Genomic DNA, 6,720 nt, shown 5'->3' with positions numbered 1-6,720 from the left:
ACCTTTGCAGCTGTGTTTATTTAATATTTATTTCTTTATTTAATAAGAATCTAATTTTTCATAATTTTTCATAATTTTCTGTGATATTTTTAATTATTTAATATAAATGTCATTATTGATGTCCTTTATTGATGTTATATTATATAGATTATTTCTGAATGTCGTGTTGCTGCCACAGATAAATGAAATTTCCAAGTTATCTATCTATCTATCTATCTATCTATCTATCTATCTATCTATCTATCTATCTATCTATCTATCTATCTATCTATCTATCTATCTATCTATCTATCTATCTATCTATCTATCTATCTATCTATCTATCTATCTATCTATCTATCTATCTATCTATCTATCTATCTATCCAGATCTAAAGTACAGTAAACAGATTGTTAAAGACCCACGGAAAATATTTAACAGGAAAAGAAACTTAGCATTTTGGGATGTGTCATTGTGTGTGCGTGCGTGCGCTCTCGCGCGCACGCGTGTGTGTGCGTGCTGAAACCGGTGCTCGCGCGATGCAGGAAGAGAGGGGGGAGAGCGCGTGTGAGGCTGTGGAGCGCATACACGCGCGGTCAGTCGCCGTTTTGGACTTAAGGAAAAAGTAATAAAGAAAGTTCATCTTTAGTGACTGAGACTGGTTCTTTTGTCTGACCGGCCCAGAGGATCTGGGGGTTCGAACGCGGAAGTGAACCACGCGTCTTATTCATTCTTATTCTTATTCTTATTCATTCTTCAATTATTCTTTTTTCTCTTATGTTGTATATGTATATGTATATAGTTTTTGTTTTATTTCCTATATTTTTCTGCAATATGTACACATTTCAATTCCCCCTGAGACATTCACATTGTTATTGTATTATGTTGTTTGTCAATAAAGTATGAAAAAAAAACTCCACCGCGCCCCCCCTGCAATACCTCCCCGACCCCCTAGGGGGCGCGCCCCCCAGTTTGGGAACCTCTGCCTTAGCAGTGGCGCCACCAGGGGGTGGCCAGGGGTGGCCATGGCCACCCCTCTCCGACACCTGGCCACCCCAGTGGCCACCCCACTGGCCACTATAAGCTGTGGTAGCATCAGTTGTGCGTTTCATCCCAAATGCACAGCCAGCAAGCGGGCAAGTCGCTCTGATCACCTAAACCGGCCCTCACCCCCTCCCCTCCCTGCTGCCTTTGAGTGCGCAGACATCTACAGAGGAGCCGCTGGACGCAGAATGAATAAGACGCGTGGTTCACTTCCGCGTTCGAACCCCCAGATCCTCTGGGCCGGTCAGACAAAAGAACCAGTCTCAGTCACTAAAGATGAACTTTCTTTATTACTTTTTCCTTAAGTCCAAAACGGCGACTGACCGCGCGTGTATGCGCTCCACAGCCTCACACGCGCTCTCCCCCCTCTCTTCCTGCATCGCGCGAGCACCGGTTTCAGCACGCACACACACGCGTGCGCGCGAGAGCGCACGCACGCACACACAATGACACATCCCAAAATGCTAAGTTTCTTTTCCTGTTAAATATTTTCCGTGGGTCTTTAACAATCTGTTTACTGTACTTTAGATCTGGATAGATAGATAGATAGATAGATAGATAGATAGATAGATAGATAGATAGATAGATAGATAGATAGATAGATAGATAGATAGATAGATAGATAGATAGATAGATAGATAGATAGATAGATAGATAGATAGATAGATAGATAGATAGATAGATAGATAGATAACTTGGAAATTTCATTTATCTGTGGCAGCAACACGACATTCAGAAATAATCTATATAATATAACATCAATAAAGGACATCAATAATGACATTTATATTAAATAATTAAAAATATCACAGAAAATTATGAAAAATTATGAAAAATTAGATTCTTATTAAATAAAGAAATAAATATTAAATAAACACAGCTGCAAAGGTGTAAAAAACATGCGGTCTGCAAAACATGTAAACCCAGTGTGCAAATACTTGGTGCAAATACGCCACATCATCAGCGGCGGTGGATGTGTCATTACTTTTTATTAATAAGTAAACAAAGGATGTCCCTGTCACACGCGCCACTCATTTTTATGGAACTATTTAAGCACTGGTTGTTGTGTTACCGCAACATTTTGATGTGTTTTTGTTTCCACAGAGTTACCTATAGTCATTAGTTGATGCTTGTGTCTGTCCATTTTCAGAGAATGAAGAGAAATTCAACATATATTCTTATTTTAAGAATAAAAGTGCAGCAGAAGGAGTGAAAGAGATGGAAGGGGAGCAACAGAGGAGTAGTGAGGAGGAGGAGGAAGATGAGACAGAGCAGCATGAATGACAGAAGAGAATGAGGAAGACAAAGATGAGACTCTCAGCATCAGTCAGCATCATTGGTCAGAGAAACAAGGCAGAACTCAGCATAAGCAGGTGCTCCACCTGTTCCTGGACCAACAGGTGAAGTTAGAATTATGTTACCCTAATAATAAAAATGTTTCATGATTATTAGTCTGAATAGAAATGTCTACAGATATAATTAATAATTAGGAGGATATTTTTATTATTATTTCAGAACAACAGATTTCATTTTTTGTTCATTATAGATATCTCTCAGTCAAGAGCCGAACACCCCAAGCAGACACACCAAAGCATTAAATATAAACAAAAAAATATATATATATATATCAGTAGTAGTATCTACTAATGGTATCTACTAGTATCTATTAGTTATTATACTAGTAGTATCTACTATAAGTTCATGTTCTACAAAATATCAGTAGGCATTTATCTTTCTGTTGGTTTTCTAAAGGTTGTTTTACTACGTTTGGTAGAATGAATTTTAAAAATATAGCTCATGGTTTTTGTGTGCCACCCCAAGATTTAATGTGGCCCCCCACTGGCCACCCCCATGAAAAATTTCTGGAGGCGCCACTGTGCCTTAGAGCAATGTCAATCAAACAATCTCAGTTTACCTGATATTTTTAACAATTATTTCTGTTCAGTTGGGAAAAGTCTCTCTCAAAACATTCATCCACCAGGTGGTGCTAATTACAATGTTTATCTTCAGGGAAATTACCCAAATTCATTCTTTCTAAAACCAACCTGTAAAACAGAAGTGGTGAATATTATAAACAAGCTAAGATCGTCCTACACAGTTGGTGCTGATAACATAAGTAGTAACATCATCAAAGCTATAGTAAATGAAATTGCAGAACCTCTCGCTTACACCATTAATCTTTCATTAACACATGGCAAAGTCCCAAAAATTACTAAAATAGCTCAAATAATACCCATATATAAGTCTGGGGACAAAAATGATACTAAAAATCACAGAGGAGGTATCGCGGAGGTATTGCAGGGGGGGCGCGGTGGAGTTTTTTTTTTTCATACTTTATTGACAAACAACATAATACAATAACAATGTGAATGTCTCAGGGGGAATTGAAATGTGTACATATTGCAGAAAAATATAGGAAATAAAACAAAAACTATATACATATACATATACAACATAAGAGAAAAAAGAATAATTCCTTCAAAAATCTTTGGGGTTTAATAAATTTTAAATCTTTCAAAAATTAAATTAGTTGGATTGCTTTTTTGTTTTGCAGATGTTTGATAATGGTACAGTACTGATTGATTTCACTCAGAAACTGCTGGAATTTAGGTTTGGAGTTTGACCGTTTGGCTTTATGGATATGGAATTTTGCCAATAATAAAAACAATTGTGTAATGAAGATACAATCTTTGTCTACTTTGACATTAAGGTAACCCAGAATAATGTCTTTATCTAAAAATGTAACAGTTAGTTTAGTTATATTTCCAATATAGTTTCCCACTTCAATCCAAAACATATTAGTATGTCTGCAGTCCACAAACAGATTATAAATAGTTTCCTCCTGAGTTCCACAGAATGAACAAAACAGGTCCATGTCCACAACAAATCTACTCAAAGTTTTGGTAGGATATATACAATGCAATATTTTGAAGGACACCTCTTTTATTTTGTTATTTAGACAGTATTTATTACTAATAGTCCAAGCATAAGCCCATTTTATGTCCACAAATTTGGATTCCCAGTAAAACCTCCCAGCAGGTAAGGTTGTGGTCTGTAAAAGATTTCTTATTTGTTTATTGGAAACTGAATTAACACACATATCCACATTGTCCAAAAAAATTGTCTGGGTTCTTAATTGACTTATGTTATAAATCCCTTTAAACAGTTGAAGTAGACTGGTTGGAATGGCATCTAACACTATTGCATATTCTCTGGGTGGAACAGGAATACCGAATTTTAAAAGAAATTCTTCATTCGTCAGAAGATGTCCATGAGAATTGAAAAGTTGTCTGATTAAAACAATATCATTATCATACCATCTAGGAAAAAAAGTGATTTATTCTAGTATTGTACATTACTGTTATTCCAAATAAAACAAGTTGTTGGAGAAAAATTATGTTTATAAAGGAGTTTCCAGGCCAGCAGGGCTTCATTGTAAAAGTTTGAAAGTTTTGTGGGTAATTTTTCATTTTTACAATTACATTTTAGCAAGAATTGAATGCCTCCCATTGTGTCAAATATATATTTGGGAAATGCATTCCAGATATTGTCTTCCCCTTTCAATAAATTACTTAACCACTTTATTTTAAAAGAGTTGTTTAAAGTTTCAAAGGTTAATACATCCATGCCCCAATGTTTTCTGCTGTTACACAAATATTTTTCCTTAAGTAATGACATTTTTTCCTCCAAAATCAAATAATGTTTTGTTTAATAGGTTACAGATGTGTTTTGGCATTTCTAAAGACAGAGACACATAGACAGATCTAGAGATTCCTTCAGCTTCAGATAACAGAATTCTACCGTTCAGAGAGAGATTTCTCATTAACCACATGTTATAAGGCGCAGTGGAGTTTAGAAACAAAGGATTTGTATGTTTGTGTCAGTGTGGGGGGGCTCGAAAATATTCTAATCTTTAGAAAGGGGGGCCCTGCAGAAAAAGTTTGGGAACCACTGCTCTAAGGCATCAGGGATGACTGTAGTTTTTGTTCTGCGGCTGAGAATGTCATTTAACACCCTCCAAGACTTTTTTTTTTTTCGATCTCCAGATGCAACCTTCAGTTGTGTAGTAAAATGATTTTGTTTGCAATAAGTAAAAATTTAAGAAACATAAAGATTACCATAGTCATTAAAGTAAACTCAAGTCAAATTTCTCTCTCCCGAGGAGTGCAATTCATTCAATACCCTTAACAAACATTAGTCATTCATTACTGCGACGTTTACTCACCAGATTATTATTGAGGTTGGAATAGAAGAACAGTACCTCATTTGTGGGCAATTTTTAGAAATAGTTCAGCCTCTTTCGAGTCTCTGAAAGTCTTTTCAGGTCCGTTGATTGTGAAGGACAGTGTTGCTGGATAAGCCATCTGGAAGCGTATATTCCTCTCGATGAGGTGCGCGCACACGGAGTTGAACGCTCTTCTGGCGATACGAACGCTTTGTGGAATGTCGGGAACGATCTGCAGGTATGAATCCTCATACACTATTTTCCCCCGTCGTTTTGCCTCTGTCAGAAACAATTATTTCATTTAAGGGAACCTGAACGAATGACACTTTGTTCATACATATAGCACTTTACAACTCCTTGAAGGTGCGAAAAGGGCTTTGCGATAAAATAAAGAGAAAATACATTGATTCTGTAGACAAGGCCTGAGGTCACCATCACGCCCCTCCTTAAAAAAAAAAAACAGATCTAGCAAACACATTTAAGTAAAATCCACATCTACTTTAAGATAATGCAAAAGTTATATAAAAGTTTCAGCAGTTTCAATAAAAGTGTTCAGCGTAAACATAAACAAGATTATAAGCTAAATGGTAATAAAATGATTATCGGCCTTCAACACACACACATACATTCATACATACATACATACATAAAATGCTGGTCTATCCCTCCTGCACCTCTCCCGATCTGTATTTTTATTTATTTTTTAAATGTATTTTGGACTTAAACACTGTCCACATAACCTAACCTGACAGAATCAAATTTAAAAGGATTTATGCTAAAGGAACAAGCAAAAACGGGAATAGAAAAGCATGAAACCTAAAAAAACGTTAACCTTAATGTTTACACAGCCCTTAGGTGGATGGTTTCAAGGTGGGTCCCTTAACATCAAATCAACGAACCAGCACATTTTGTCAGTGATCAACTCGACAAGAAACACTTAATTCCTCAGAGACTTTATCTGACAGGACCTAAAAGGGATAAAAGAAACTTCAACATCAGTCACCAGGTAATGTTTACACAGCCCTTAGGTTGATGCCTTCCGTTTCAAGATGGGTTCCTAACAACAAATCAACGAACCAACACATTTTGTCACTGATCAACTCCACATCAGTCACCAGGTAAGTTTGGAGGATGTTGGGGCTTTATTTTTACATTATCCAGCAGTTCTGTGCAGCTGCGCAATTAACTCACGTTATCGTTTTGTTTCATTGTTTTGGTAACACATATTTAGTGCGTTCTGCATTTTTCGGTTTATTACAGCATAAAAACTGCTGTTTATCTGTTATAGACAGTCAGGTAGTCTGAGTTTTACAACGAGTGTGTCAGGAAATAAAGGTTCTCATCTATAAATGACAAACAAAATAAATGTACTAATTTTAAAATTATGAACATACAAAATAATACAAAAAGAAGTGTATTAAAGGCTTATATTTCCACTTATTCTCAAATTAGTGTTCACATTTTATTATTTA

This window comes from Oryzias latipes, chromosome 1 (assembly GCF_002234675.1).
Source record: "Oryzias latipes chromosome 1, ASM223467v1".
Classification (NCBI taxonomy): domain Eukaryota; kingdom Metazoa; phylum Chordata; class Actinopteri; order Beloniformes; family Adrianichthyidae; genus Oryzias; species Oryzias latipes.
The sequence above is the reverse complement of the archived record's forward strand: the minus strand, read 5'-3'. Positions refer to the sequence as shown.